Raw genomic sequence first — 16,433 nt, 5'->3', positions numbered from 1 at the left:
AATAATTAATCGCATTTGAATACTGGAAGTATCGTGGAAACTCGAGGTCAAGTGAACAAGTAACAATCGCAATATTCTCAATAATTGCACTATTCACGGTGTTCACTTAAAATTTGTAAATCCATTTCCTGAAAATTTGAGGAGCTTCCAGGAATTTTTAAATTTATTTCAAAGCTCATTCAAAATTCTGTAATAAGAGAATTTTTTAATGAGCTTTGAAATAAATTTATTTTATTACACACGCGTATATCGATGGATACGCCTCTTTCCAACATTAGATATAAAAAATAATTTTGTTAGAAAGACATAAAATTTAAATAACCCTGCGCAGGACAAGTACGCTTTACAAAGTATTAAAAAATAATATGAAAATTGATTTCTAACTCACCGACCCGATGCGCAACGAACGGAGTTATTCAGCCACGAAGCTACGGTAATTACTGTAACACAGAAACATGAAATTTAAAAATTAAAATTGTGCTCAAAATAATCAATATTTCAAAAGTTTATTTTTGTAAACGCAAAGAAAGGTTTCTCTGAGTCAAAAAATATTTGTTTAATCAAAGAAATTTGTGCACTGCTATACAGTTAAAGAAAAATTTTTATGACTCAAAGAAATTTTTCGATTGTTCTTCCTTTTATTAGAATTAAAAAAAATAGTTTGATTGCGTAACACAAATTTTTTTTAATTAAAGAAATATATTTTTAAAACCAGATCAACTAAATTATTTCTTCTATCAGTACATTCTTTGAGTTAAACAATCAATTGTTTAAATTAAACAAATAATTTGAACAAATAATATATTTACTTTAAAAAAGATAGATAACGTCATTTATTGAAATAAAAATATAATTAAAAATAAATTTTTATTTTCTTCAAATGTAGTTTTACTTCAACTTAAAAAAATCAAGTTAAAGAACCAATTTCATCAATAACAAATATAAACATAACTTTTCTCTGGATGTGTATAACATTTTATATGAATTTCCTTTCTTTAAGTATCTATTTTTTTAATTAAAAAAGAAATATTATTAAATTTATATAAATATGGAATTATATTTACTCCAAGGTTGCTCCGCTGGGGCTCGATGCCTCTCCCAGGCCTCCTCCTCCTCTCAAAAGTTGTTAAGCCTCTTCCTCTCACACACGGTTGCACACGCGGAACACTCGCGAATAATAATGTACTAAATTTGCGCACGTGGATTAATTATCTATAAAAGTCTTTCGCACGAACACTGCGGCACTTCGAGTTTATAAAACCCATGATATGAGTTCCCATTGAGAGGGATTCCCGTGGATTCAGCACCCCGAGTCGGCGAGTAGAACGCACGCGTACCCGCCCCCGAACAAGGGTAAGCCCCACGCGGAAGAAAACGAAATCAATGGTATTAAATTCCTACGCCTCTTGTCTCACAAAAATCACGTCTAAAATTGACTCGTTCATACGCCCAGCCAACGGATCATCGAGATCAGTCCCACTGGATCTTATATCCAAGCGGCGTCGACAAGACACTCTGGCAGGACGAGAGAAGAAGGTACTCATTGCCGACGTCTAGCATTTTAGACGAATCAGGAAATGAGAGCCAGCCTCTCGTCACAAGCTTAACCTACAAGGCCAAGTTCTGACCAAGTCAGATTAAACGTGATTCATCCAGCTCGAACCCCAGATCCAAAGAATCCAAAAAGGGTATCAAGGATCTAAGAAAACCTTAGGATGGTGGACGAGAGCAAGAGAAACGCGCGAATCCAAGGCAACCGATCCGAACTCTAACCGCTTAGGACCGAACCGATCGCCGAAAACAGAGCGTGTAAACCTCACACAACCAGACAGCCGCGCAACATGCACACGGATCATGTCGTACATGCGGCCCGGCATTGCCTCATGCACGGGCACTCGGCATGGAACGTCGCGGTGCGCCGCGCACGGCCACCATACGCAACGCCCCAGTGAGGATATTCACTGCCAAGCAGCGGGGGTGCGATTCCCGGCCCTCGAATTAGGATTCTATCGAATGGGAGTTATGAAAAGTTCATTAGTCCAATACTTAAACGGCACTCCCGAAAAAAAACGCGCAACGCGACGAACCGGCTGCGGTTCGTTTATTTTATTATAAGTCGGCGATGATGGGTGGTGTCCTCTTCTCGTCACCTTCCACCTCGAAGAATATCTGTAACATACGATATCCATTGGTTAAATAGGACAGATATTGTTATAAACCCTGCAATGAAAAAAAAGACTGGCAATGACTACCAAATGTGAAATATTATCAATTACATATCTGGTCATTGTAACCAAAAATAATTTTTCTTTTTTAAATATTTAGTAAACTTATATCAGATTTGATAATACTTACGAAACATTTAGAAAAATAAAATTATTTTTGGTTATAGTGACAAAATATTTAATTGATACTATTTCACTGTACATTTAGTAGTTATTACCTAACTTCTTCTAAAGTGTGTATATGTTATATATATTATTTAAACTCACCTGAAAGTTGCCTTGCAGGCCTCAACTTCTTCCTCTCATATTATCGGCAGAATTGCACTCACTCACTCGTAAAAATACGATTACGCAAAGATTCACTGAAAAAAAATCTGGTAATAACTATGAAATGTATAGTGAAATAGTATCAATTGAATATTTTATCATTATGTCAAAAAATAATTTTATTTTTCTAACTGTTTAGTATTACCAAATCTGGTATAACTTTACTAAATATTTAGAAAAGTAAAATTATTTTTGGTTGCGTTGACCAAATATTTAATCAATACTATTTCGTTATTCATTTGATAATTGTTACCAGACTTTATTTTCAGTACTCTTTATACAGCATTCTCGAGGACCGATCGTGCGCGATTGGGTACTCGGTTTCTCCTTCGGAAAATTATTCGGCTACTAAAGAAAAAAGTTTGTATCAACTACACCAAACTTTTTCTTTCAGTATCCTTTTCTTTGTCCTGCGCAGAATATTAAAATATAATAAAAATAATTAATTTGTGACTCACCGACCCGATGCGCAACGAGCGGAGTTACTCACAATCAGCCACGGTACAAACTGCGGTGATACTGTAACACACAAACACAAGATAAAAAATTAAAACTGTGCTCAAAATAATAAATATTTCAAAAGTCAATTCTTCTACACTCATTGTCAGAGAAAGGTTTCTTTGAGTCCAAAAAATATTTGTTTGACTCAAAAAAATTTGTGCACGGTTATCATTAGATATAAAAAATGTAAAAAATATTTTTGTTAGAAAGATATAAAATTTAAATTTAGAAGTAAAACTTAAAAAATTTCTAAGACTAACAATACAATTTTCAGGAAAATCCCACAGGGCAGAATCTGAAATGCCTAACTTTCCAGATTTTTCCAAGTAGTAGACATCCTCACTACTGCACAAAATAATAATGCACGGAATCGACGAAAGTAGTATTCGGCCATGTATAAATGGCATTGTACGGCACGAAATGAGGAACGATCGTTTCATCAACAAAGATGTGCCTAAAGACTGGGATAACTGATACCGACGCGTGCGGGCATGTACACACACACACACATACACATACGCGAAGAATGAAGAATGAAGAGCCCCTATAATCAGACGTCAGAATTCTGAAGCAGCCAATTCCGATCTCGTTAGATAACTTAAATCAAAATGTACTAGTTTTCGTGTAACGTGAACTCTTTCGAGCGTCGGAATTACGTATGGTCGCATCATCGATCATCGAGGATATATAAATGATTCGAGTCAAGGCGAATTACAAACTGATTGGCCGATATTTTACAGGATCGCCCGTCGCCGTTGTGACATATTATTAATTAATCATTAATCGGCAAATTCCGGGATAAAGCGAAAACGTCCGATTGAATGTTTTCGGGATACGAGGGATCGCAATATACGGACGGCGGAATGCAGCTGCCGAGGGTAGAGGGAGGCTACTGATACGCGAGAAACGAGAAGAGGGAAAGGGGCGGAAAAGGGGATAAACGCGACGAGAGCGCACGCATGCTGCAGCTGCACGCAATAAACGTGCATTAAGCCACGCACATGTGGTCCGAAACCATCGGGATTATGGCGAGAACTAATTAACCCTCTCAAACAATCTCTCTCTCTCCTCTCTCTTACGGTCTCTTGTCTATGTTGCGTCACTTCTCAACTGGATACTATTTTGACAAGCTGACTAAACTGTGCGACGACAGAATGGACTTTGCTCGTCGTCGGTTCGAATTTTATCGTACATCAATTAACGCAGCGTACGCGGGCATTGCTATCGAAAAAAAAATAGACACCTAAGAAAAATAGACGAGGGAGATGCGATAAAAAGCAACGTTACATTGTCAGCGGCAAAAGAATTTGCAGCAGAATGTTTGGTCGTTTGATCAACAACCAAACAACGAAATTTTCCGGCTTCGGGCGCACGCGAAAGTTGAAATATCCGAAAAGCGCAAGCACTTTTTGTTCGCTTCGGCTCAATGCGTGCGCGATAATCGGTCGTGGTGCAGTGGCCGACTAAACGAATTGCTATCTGGCAGCCAATTGGAATCTCGGTGCATCGATGAGTCGCCGGGCCGCATTGTTGCAGCGCAACCGTCGTCGTGGATACTCTCCCTCTCCTCTCTTCTGCCTTTCTCTCTTTGTCTCTCTCTCTCTCTCTCTCTCTCTCTCTCTCTCTCTCTCTCTCTCTCTCTCTCTCTCTCTCTCTCTCTGTATCTCTGTCGCTCAGCAGCAAACCACGATTCGGGCGGATGGACGGCAGGCGCGAGTAAACGCGAAGCTCGGCTGTTTGCCCTGGCGCGGCGCTCGATTAATTTCTCGGGCAAAGCCTGCGGGCTCGAAGGACATTGGCACCGATTGTTTTCGGCTTTGTCGACGCTGAGTAAACGTCCGGCAGAAACCCTAGTCCGTTTCCTAATTAAACCAGTCCTGTGAGACAATCACGCCGGAACGGCGAAGGGTTCGAGGTTCGAGGTTGCAATGATCGCCTTCACCGTTTACCACTTGGACGTATTTGCCTAAACGATAACGTGTGTTTTGCGTAAAGCTAAAATACCACGGACACGACGATGTAATTGGACTTTACCTTCGGAGTGTGATAATTCAGATTTAAGGCGACAAAAGTAATTGGATCTCTTTCGTTGCACGGTTATTTTATATCCTTATCCTTCTCATCTTCTTTTAAAACATTCGACGGAAAACACGCGCGCTCTTCCTCTCAGTTACAAATTCCATCATCCTCTACAAGGATGACAGAATTTTTGAAGGTGATGGAAATTTTTGATTTGATTAGCGATAGAAATCTCCCAGAGATACGTCTTCGTCCTTTGTCATCCGTCGTCGCTCGAAACGTCACGGAACGAGATGGACGGTGAATTTTTCGATCGTATCGATATCCGGCGCGAGGATTTCATCTGCCGGGCGAGCTCGTCTGTTTGCTCTTTTTCAACGATCCCGTGGAAACAGGGCCGTCGAAACGAACGACGGCGCGATGAAAGACGAGAAAACGATGAAAAGTGGACAGTGACGAGGATTCCTTTCAGCCGATCCGATACCTACACGTCCACGCGCATGAAAGCGTCGACGAAAATCGTCACGTCTCGTTTCTCGCTCTTCTTCTTTCCCTCGTCGCCAACGTCCGCCAGGCCGCGTCTTCTTCTTCTTCTTCTTCTTCCCTCCGTCCCACCATCTCTTTTGTTACTTTATCCGGATGTACACGGCAAAGACATTCACCGCCATCGTCGTTGGACCGTTCAGACGCGACGGGGGAGCGTCGGACAACGGCATAATAGGACCGCCACGTCCAACCGACAACAACGAGGGTGATCGCGCCCTTTGACGAGCCCGAGCTGTCAACGGGAATACGCATTAGATCCGCTATATACAGGCTTCGATGCGCTTCGCACTGCCGTTTCCCGGTCAACCGCGATTCCTATTCTCTGCAACCGCGCCGTACCACGTGCACCAAACTCGTCGCGTAATATGCATCAAAATGGAATCTAATACTGTTCGAGCGCGTGTGGCGCGGCCGCGCGCGAGCGATATCGCACATTTTCTGCCATTTTAACGCGATCGAGAGGAGCGTACATATGCGGAATACCTAACGCGTGTAATCGAGAACCGCCAAAGTCCTGCGATCGCGAGAAACGATGAGAAGTCGGTCGAGAGCATGTCTGGACATCGAAGGAACGACAATCGCGTGTCGAAGGGGATTAACGCGGGTTCAACCTCGCAAATGTTTTTTTTACACGCGACTGCGGCACAACAATGGGGGCATTCTTAAGCCATAAATGTCCTCGTTATTACGACACACTCAACGTGCCATTGGCGGACCGAAATATCTATAATTTCTTTCATTGAGCGTCGAGTGACCCGTTCATTCTCGGTTCTTATCACGGCGTATCGTTTGCCGTTATTCTGTTTGCTCTTGATTTTATATTTTGTACAAGCACACCATATCCGGTGGAACGTAAACGAGCGCGAGTATCATACACAATCAATCCAGCCACTCGCGCGTATGACTCGCGAAAGAATATATCTCGACTTAACCGCGCGTTTCTATGTAATGCTCATTAGCGATAATAACGCGACGCTGCATTCAAAACTTAATAAAATTGAATATTCGGTATTCAGTAAAATAACTCTGCGAAGCTGACGAGGCTGACAGAGAATGATGAGATAATATCCACTAAGGTTACTCGAGGAAATCGAAACTTTTGCAAGAAAACGTAGAACTCTAAAATCTGCAGATTCAAAGGGATCGAGGGAGCGGAAAGAAGACGCGACGATAATGCAATCGCGTATTCGAACGCGAGTTCCGCGGTATTTTCCGAAACGACAAACGTTCATTAAAGAGTCAACCGGTTGATTATCCGCATCAACAGTGGTATCACTGGGAGGCTCCCAATGACGAGGTGTGACGGTAGGCAGAGGGGAATTGTTGAAATATCTGCTTATTTACTCGCATTATACGCGTGCACGCGTGTCCGTGTTTACCGTCCAGCTCAATATTTAACGATAGAACTTGCCCCAAAACGACATCCATTAAAACCGGAGGTTTGCAGCCGGTTTCCCGCTTTTCCAATTGTTGCACGGATAATGGCGTGTGTGTGTGTGTGTGTGTGTGTGTGTGTGTGTGTGTGTGTGTGTGTGTGTATATAACTATATTTCTATGCACATATTATACTATGTATGTGTATGTGATCGCATAACGCAAAAGGATAAACCACGAGTTAATTTAAAACAGATTAATTTTTAAAATCCAGTATCAAACACGAAGGAACTTATAATTTTGCAAATTGACAGCTTGCAACAAATAATTATCATTCGCTACGTTTATACAATTTGATGTAACGTTTGTAACCGAAGAGAAATGTAAAATGTGAGAACTTGTATGCATGTAGGAATATAGAACTAATCGCGAAACGGTTATTGAAATGGAGCGATTTGGTGATGAACCAATGATGAATTTGATAATCGGCGATACAGAAATTCTATACGGTTTATATGCGATATATTTTCTATTTAAATAAATTACATTAACTACCATATTAGTTATTAACAAATAATAACTAGAATTATATAAAATTATAACTGTAATAGCGTGAAAAATGCAAATATTTGAAGAGATTTATTGCATACATAAAATACACCGAAAGAGCGGCAATAAAATTTTTTTAATAGCGGCAAAAAAATCAAAATAAACATTTTTCTTTTGCTGAAATTTAGCTGTTTTTCACTTCAACAAATTCCAAATTGTTCGTAAATATTTTCGCCATGTGAAATTACACTGCAATAGAGTCGGCCAATTGCAACGTACCATACGTGTGAAATTTTACCAATTAATCTTTCGACGCTTTTTTCATCGCGACTGACCCCGTTGACGGTTTACGCGATTTTTTCCTCTCTTTTCACCTCCATCTCGCGCAAGAGCATTCGTCTAAGCTCTGGATACGGCGAGTTGGCTTTGGATTATTTGCCAACTTTTAACGAGACCGATTACCATTTTTATTAATCGATCGACAAGTCGTAAGACGCGCGCGGCTGCTGACAGCGTAATAACAGCCCCTCGACTCGCATTCATCTGCTGGTCGCGGTCGCGGTCGCTTCGATATACTACCGAGCGCGTCATTCTGTCGACCCTGAAAGTTCACGAGATACGCCCAATCGTTAGCGACTGCGTCAGTCTACCTCGGCTTTAGAAGAGGCAGCCAGGCAGCCTCTTTCGTTAAATCTTCAATTCGCTTTCGTAGCCCAAGTAAAAATATCACCGTGCCCCATTAAGAAAACTCCCTGCCCTAATTAGTCTCCGATATTACGGCATTCCGGATCATTAAGTCAGGAAGCGAAACTTAAATATCTGCTTTTTCGATCGTTAAGAAACGTAATGAATAACGGCAGCTTGCGTCAATACTCTTCCTCCCTCTCGGTTATCCGGGAGGTATTTACGTAAGTATATACAATGTTGTAATCATCGTTAATCATATTGAGTCCGCAATCACAGTCGTGCAAAATTAATTTTAATATTCTCGTATAACATATTAACTGTTTTGCGGCAAGTAACAACGATTAATAGCGAGCGAGATAATGAATCTCAGAAATAATTCCGTTATCCTATCGGATGCGAACCGATTAACGTTGAGGGAAGATTTGCCTATCCTCCGTCAATCAAAATATCACGCCCGATTGGCACGCATGCGAGATTTAATAATTTGCCGACGCGCGATTGTTGTGTAATCTGAGTATTTGCGGGCATAAATGTTTGAACGAGTCGATAATAATAACAAATCTGCAAAATTGAGTGGCGGGATCGATAAAAGCGCAGGCGCCCGATTCGACTCGCCGAGAAGCAGCACCACGCCCCTATCGCGAGGAAGGATGCACGTAACTGTTGCAAAATAAATCCGCGCACGGCGGAGAATCGCTCTTTGACGCCCGAAAAACTGGTTGCAGAAAACGCCCGAGCGGTTTCCTACGTCGCGGCCACGCCGGCCGCCGCCAACGCCGCGCGAGCGCGACAAAGGATGGATCGTACGGCACAATGATTTTGCAAAAATCATTCGCCGGCACCAGGAGCGGTTCAAATTTCTATCCGGTGATCTGACGCGTGAAATAGGGAGAAAAACGGGATAACGAACGAACACGCACCGCCATTCTCTACCGCACGCTACGCGATATCGTCCAGGGTACTGACTATTTTAAACCATTGGACAATTGGTAAATGGCTGAAATTGAACCCGATCAATTCGATCGGTCTATCGATATACCGCTGTCTACATTTCAACACAAGATTTGATGTCATTATTTACAAACGGTTTACGAGTAGGCGTAACTTAAAAGTATAGATATCATACAGCTTTTTAGAGCTCCGAATAAGTTTGCACTTTGAGTTGCGTGTGGAGAGTGGTTGATTTTAGAATAATTTGTAAAAATATTTTTCTCTCTCTCAACATCGATAAAAGTGGTTAAATAATATGCATTACTTTCGTTAAAAAAAAAAAAGGTTAAGGAAAGTAATAAATTAAATCTAGTACGCAATCTCACCTTAATAGAGCTCTGATATTGATTCCACGTAATCAATATCGTAATATGCAACGTCAGAGTTCCATCAAACAGTTCTGCGACAGTTGAAGCGCAAATAAATATCTGTGTACACAGAAAACGGGTCTGCCGCGTACTACATTCCGCATTTGCCAAAGAGCAATTCGAATTTCTATCCAGTAATTATCTATTAAAATGTAGAGCACTTAGGCGAAGTTGCAAACTGAATAAATTCGCTTCTTGAGGATGGAGATGGAACGAACGCCTGTGTACTGCCGCGGCATTAAGGTAGAAGGACACGGAGAACGAAGCTCCTTGCGAAATTACTCGGCGCGCGCGTTTCGATTCGTTGCTTTACCAAGCACGATAATTTCCCGCGGGACGAATTAATTATTAAGTAATTAATTAATTGAACGACGACTTCTGATCCCAAACCGGGGAGGCTCGGCATCTCCTGCATTTTGTATAACGCTGCAATACTCATAATGCGATGCGTCACTTACTCCTGTCCGTATCAAACTGCTAATCTCTGTAATTGGCGAGCATTCCGCATCCTAATTCTCCAAATATGAATCGCAAACGCAAACATTCAACGAAATATCTGTAACTCTATTAACTGTACGTCCTATTGTGTTTGCTATTCAATAGATATTTAAAAAGATGTGTGTATATCCCCCCCCCCCTTTTCCTTAGTCCTCTTTCCGCGACTTTTATGCGACTTTAATGCGAGAGGATTTAAAGCCGATAAAAAGACGCACATATTTTGCTCCGCTCGGGCGACAGTGAATACGAAGCGTAACGAGATAAAGCGCAAAGTAAATAGGTGAAGAGCGAGAGCGCTCGAAAGAGAGAGCGAAAGCACAGAGAGCGGGAGAGGGTGGGCGAAGGGAAAAGGGATAGGGAGAATTTGCAGCCGGAGACCTCGCGACCCGGATCCCTCAGTCGGTCGATCATTCGCGACGCGTCGAGCTTTCTCAATGCATCATGGGGAAAATACAGTCACTGCGAAATCACGTGCTCCTATGCGAAAAGCTTATATCAGGGGGACGCGATTTATCACTCGTTTAACGCGCGTGATCGAACGGATCCAAATTCCTTCAGCGGGCCAGAAGATCGTGGAATCGATCCGGTTGTGAATCTGTCGCGGTCGAATGACCGCGTGCGCACTTTTTTTACACGTTTCCCACAAAGTTATGACAAAGTTGCAATTGTTGAAATGACCGTCGCATTATGCAGTCCAATTCGCACAATCGTGAGCAACGGTATAAATTTACCTTCCGGTAAACGTGCATACGTGTACGTACCACCAGACACGTGTTCGACATTTTCCAGCGAGGATGAAATTACGCTTCATCTCATTGGAACATCTCATTTTCGGCATGGCAAATCGTGCGGGTTACGTCGCATTTCGCGATAATTTCCGTTTGTCCTTTATCTCTTTGTGCCACGTATTCTCGCGTGTTCTTTCGAGATCAAGAGACAACGTATCGGATTGTAAAGGAATTGTCGGAAATGCGAGAGATCCATCGATCCGCTTGAGGATAACGAAAATTCTTAAAACTCGTCCACTCACATTCCTTGGCAAACGCAGTATTTAAAAGTATGTGGCGTAATGCCATTTGTTATGAATAATAAATTAAGTTGGCGAGTCAACGTGACGTCCGCTGTTTCGCAATTCGGTAGGTTAACGAGCCAGCTTGTTAAAAATGGAGCTGCCTCATCGCCGGCGCCAGCTCGTCGATCGTGGAGAAGCTGACGTTTTAAACCAAAATCTTTTTTCCATTTACGCGCACGTATATAATCTGTACACAGATTTACTTAGATACGTAGGGTAGCGGTAGTTGTAACATTGATTACGATCGGTTTACGTGTTAAAGCGTATTTGCATAAAAGTATACGCTCTTCCATCGGCAAGTTTTTAATGTCATTAAAATGCGCTTTGCATATTAACTCTTCGACAACAAAGTGCCCGCAGCTTCCGTCGTCTCTCCCGAGCGGCGGCGGCGGCGCGCAGCAGTGCCTGAAAATTGCGCTTGACGCTTAGCGAGAGCTTTAACTGGTGTTTTTCTTGAAGAAAATTACACATAAAACGCGTCTGAATAAAGCGCGGGGCGAACATTACATTTTTCATGACAACAAATCCCTTTTGCTCGCAGCGTATTATTGCAGCGCTTCTCTCATTATATGCGCAATCGTTTTACCTTTTTAGAGAAATCCGCGTAAGTGAATTACGCCCGCCCGCTGATATATAAGATGTCTCGCTAATTTGTATCCGTATGCTGCTGCACGCGCATAATTCGTTTACACCGATCCCCGTGGAAAATAAAACAATGTTACAAACGTTGCGGACGCTGGAAAACCGAACTACCACTGGAAAACGATATTGTCGCGCGACGTTTTTTCCGCCGATTCCCGCACGCGAACACGAAAAAGAAAGACTAGTCGTTCAATTTATATATGTGAAAAAGATGGTGGAAAAAGAAGGAAGGAAAAGAGACAGGAGAAACGAGATAAAGGGAGAGAGAGCTGGTGAAAATGGTGTGCCACCCTTCTTAGGCATTTTCAATTACGCGAAATTACATCGGGATATTAATAATGCCGGCTGATATTTAACGGTGGCGTTTCCGACGCCACGTTGCTGTACGTTGCCGCCGTAAATAAAGTAGAACGCCGGCAAATAAAGCTTATTAGGCGGTCGCGTGCACTGGAAAAATGCGTACCACATCGGGGAGTGTGCGCGGTTACAAGGTAATATGTAATCGTAACGTTCCAATCGACGGTGGTATGCCGTTAACGCTTGAACCATCTCAGCCCACATTCAGAAGAGGGTGACCCTCGAGCTCGCTCGATATAAGGGATATTCCTTTTTTATAAAAAAAAAGGTTATATCATGTCTCTATAAGAAACTGAGTTAATCATTATATATTGTAAGTTGCTTATGTATATATACATATGTGTGTATATTTTCGCAGCTGCTTATAACTGAAATTTATAGTTTGTATTCCTAGATAACGCAATATCCTATGAATATTCTACGTAGCATCAAATATTAATCCTGCTTTTATCAACTATTACTTCTTATCAGCCCTCAGAACGGAAATTGTAAAATTATCAGAGCATGATTTTGTCCATACACAGTCATAATGTACCATTTATGACTAACGCGTTTATTTATATGAGAATTTATTCATTTATATTATATTCATTGGTATAATATCATTCGTATGAATAAATTTGTCCAGATATTAATGCTTTAACACTGTAAATGGTATATTATGTTTATTACAAGCGAATGCATGCTTCGATAATTTTAGCTTCTGTTGCGAAAACTAATATAAAACGATAGCTGCTTATAAAAACATTCTCACAAAGGAGTGCATCTGTGATGTTACATGGAACACTCGTAAGATATATTAAGCTAATATGTATCTGGATTTGCGTGTGGTCAAACAGACCATGTATATAAAAGAATTGCTTTGTCATATTTCTTATATTTCCAGGGTATTGGATTATCGAGCGCTTGAAATAGCTTCTGCAAAAGGACGTATCTAAAATTTGACGATAATAATTTCGGCGATGGCCACGAAATTCACAGACTTACAGATGTTTGCGATACGGAAATATTTCGATTGTATCGATCGCGTCTGATATCTTGGCGTGGTCTTGAAAATTTCAGTAACAAACGTCGGATATTGTTTGATATTATTAAACTTAGTAAATAAACAACGTAGCCTCCCCGGAGTAATGGCTTTCAAAGCTGCCGATTGCTTATTCATGCTATAATGTATACGCGTCCACAACGTGCGTGTACCTATATCAACGCGCGCGCGCCTATGAAATAAGTAATTCGATTTCCGCATAGTTTCACGTTTCCAAGAGTATTACGTTCAAAAGAGATTTATTCGTTTACGCGCTCGTGACTCCTCGTATCTTGAGAAATTTTCGACGAGCAAATCTCAATCTGATTTCAGCTGCCGTCTTTCCGTCACGGTACACACACACACACACACACTGTACAGGACGCACGATATTCCTTTAATCTCGGTTTCGATCCTTCGTACCGTTCACTAAATTCCCCAACGATACCAACATGTAAGATGACGATTTACGCGATATTATTCCAAAGGTGTTCAGCAAAATCTCTCATGCGGTCTTATGCGCTAATTGCTTTGCTTTGATTGCGCGCAGCCGAAATTCAACGGATTTCCCAAATTAACAATCTTCGAGCCGCGCGTAGCCTTCTCTACCGGGGGTTAAATCCCGCTGCTCTTGATTCGGCGCAATTAACGCACTAGCTTGTATAAATATTACATCCAGCGAGAATGCCAGGTGGGTCTAAAGTGATTAAGTCCGCCAAGAAGACAGGAATGAGTTATTACATCGGCCATAGAATGCAGTCAGCGGTAACTTTTGCACGTTAATCTTACTCTTTAGACACGTTAAAGGGGTGTAATTTGCTTGCATTCAAGAATTATCGAGCCAAGAGTCTATATCTTTATCAGAGCACACGTTCAAAAGTGTGTAATAGCTGCAAGAATAACATTCTTTTGCCTTTTACCTTCCAATCTACCCATCTTTCACGAGACATACAAAAACGGATAAGATAGAGGATATCCTGCTCTCCTAAATTTCATTGAATTATTCATCAACTAAATCGATAATACGAATGTACAGTTCTCATGTATATATATGTACAGTCTTTGTCTGCATATATAGAAGAATATTCGATATTATCGGTCTCGTCATTTTAATGTAACTCATTTTAAGCAAAAGTGCATTACGTACGTTTGTAAACGTTTCAATTATTTTACATATGTATAAAGTTGTACAAGAAAGATCGCACACACTGTGCTTCGCGGAAAAATAATCTGATTTCGAAAAGTAATTACTTCCGATGCATATAAATGTTTACACATATCGTTTTTAATATATCCGTAACCGAAACACGACCCAGCGTTTCCCCCATTGTATTTTAATCACGATACAGCACACGGACAGGCAAATATATTTCATGGTATTAAATTATAATCTAAACATTCATTTCGCCTAGTTCAATATCTGCTTTAACGAGGAAACCAAAATAACCACTTATTTCATTAATTATCTCTCCACGCAATTAAACGAGTTAATGATCGGGAATAGAAGAATAAAAGTATTCGTCTTGTTGAGAGCCGCAATTCGAACTGGATGTGATATTCGTTTATTGTGTGATCCAATTAATCCCATTCATCGCAGTGAAACTTACATTACACAAATTTAATCGCGAGAGATTAAATTACGTTACGTTTCACGGGCCTACGTATCACAGAAGCGCGACGCGAAATCCGCTGCAGCCCGCTGCGAAAGCGGACAAACGCATGAATTTCGCAGACAGCTCGTCGCAATTCGCGAGTTTGCGTCGGAAAGTTCGTGGTTCGTTCGTGGACGGCGAGATGGTGGAGGAGAGTCCCGACGAACGGCGGGAACGATAAAGAGGGGGACGATGTAAAAAGGTCCGCCGCTGTGTCGGCGGTTTAATTACATTTTTCGCCGCTTCTGTATATCAATATCAGTTTAGACTTTGGCGATTAACGGGGCCGCCGGCGCCCGCGCCCCCAGAGTTCGTTGCGGTCGGTCGTGGAAGCGGTGGGGTCGGTTGATTGTGTAACTCTAATGCCATCTATCACGCCTTCATTCCCCATCCTCGGACCTTCTTTCCGCAGGGGTAGGGCCAGGAGGGGTGGGATAAAAGCGAGGAAAAGTAGCGTCTCGAAGATGAATGGTTCGGGCATCGATGACGCCGAAAGCGCGGGCACACGGGCGTGCGCGAGGAAAAGAGTATCGAAAAATTTGCCGGTAAGAAGAGCGCCAACGGGGCTGGCGAAAAATCACTAATGGACCATTCATTTTTATTTGGAGCTGCTGTGTTACTTCTTGCGTGTCCGGAAGACGCGAGAACGGTATCTCGACTTTATCCGGGATAAAGAATTTATGCCCGCGAATGGAATTCCCGATTATTCCTCTTGATACGGAGTAGCGTTATAAGTAAGAAAACGTGTAGTAGTTTTCGAGACGCACCCTATCTTCTAAAATATGCTGACGCGCTCTCCCTCTTTCCTCCCCCCCCCCCCTCTCTCTCTCTCGCTCTCTTCTCGTTTTGGGTCACTGTAGATCTATCTATAGGGTGCACATATTTAATATTAACAAATATCGTCTGTTACAGCAGTTATATTTTTAACTGATTGACCTTAATTTTGTTCTAGACAGTATGGGAAAAAAGAGCGCTATAAAATTTTCGAAAACGAACGATACTCGTGTCACGAGACTGCATCGAGATCTAATTTTTATTAATGACGTTGGATACGACGAAAAACCGAAAATACCATAATGCGGGAGTACATCGCCGAAGATGTCCGAGAGGCGTTTGGCAGCACGGCCTCGGCTGACCACGTTCCGTCGATATTTCTGCAACGTAAAGCGGAGAATGCGGCTTACGCCTCCAGAATGGAATAACGCGGTGGAAAATGCCGCGGGATGATGCATGCGCCAACTGGCGCTGGGATACGGATGAGAAACAGTGTCTTACGAGGGTAGAGCCTTCGCTTGGTTTCTTCGGCCGTTAGCTCTCCGTCCGACGCCACCGCCGGAAGCATCCGTCTACCCCAGCATCTTCTCCCTTCGCTGGATGCAAACTTCTCAACCGCGCGCGTTTACACGTCGCCTGCGTCGCGCGAGGGCCCCCGAGAGGGTTCACACAAGCGCGCTGATAGATTTTTGCCACAGCCGCCGTTGAAAAAGTTTCGCAATTTCCGCTCAAAAGAAAAAAAAAAAAAATACATTCCACGTACTTATTTACCTTGCCCGAAACGTCGCTGATTGACGTAAAATTATTTCATTTCCCGTGCCGTCGCGA

At 42.0% G+C, this 16,433-nt stretch overlaps 1 long non-coding RNA gene across 1 annotated transcript in view; it reads right to left on the bottom strand.

The window, feature by feature from the left end:
• The window catches only part of LOC113003577, a 95,577-nt gene continuing 79,144 nt past the window's right edge, over positions 1 to 16,433 (bottom strand). The window contains exons 5-7 of the long non-coding RNA XR_005574494.1: positions 2,493 to 3,071; positions 1,065 to 2,169; positions 1 to 440 (exon numbers count right to left, since the gene is read on the bottom strand). This is a non-coding gene — a long non-coding RNA (uncharacterized LOC113003577). The remainder of the gene's footprint in view (positions 441 to 1,064; positions 2,170 to 2,492; positions 3,072 to 16,433) is intronic.

Source organism: Solenopsis invicta, chromosome 4 (assembly GCF_016802725.1).
Source record: "Solenopsis invicta isolate M01_SB chromosome 4, UNIL_Sinv_3.0, whole genome shotgun sequence".
Classification (NCBI taxonomy): domain Eukaryota; kingdom Metazoa; phylum Arthropoda; class Insecta; order Hymenoptera; family Formicidae; genus Solenopsis; species Solenopsis invicta.
This window is presented reverse-complemented; position numbering and strand designations above follow the sequence as displayed.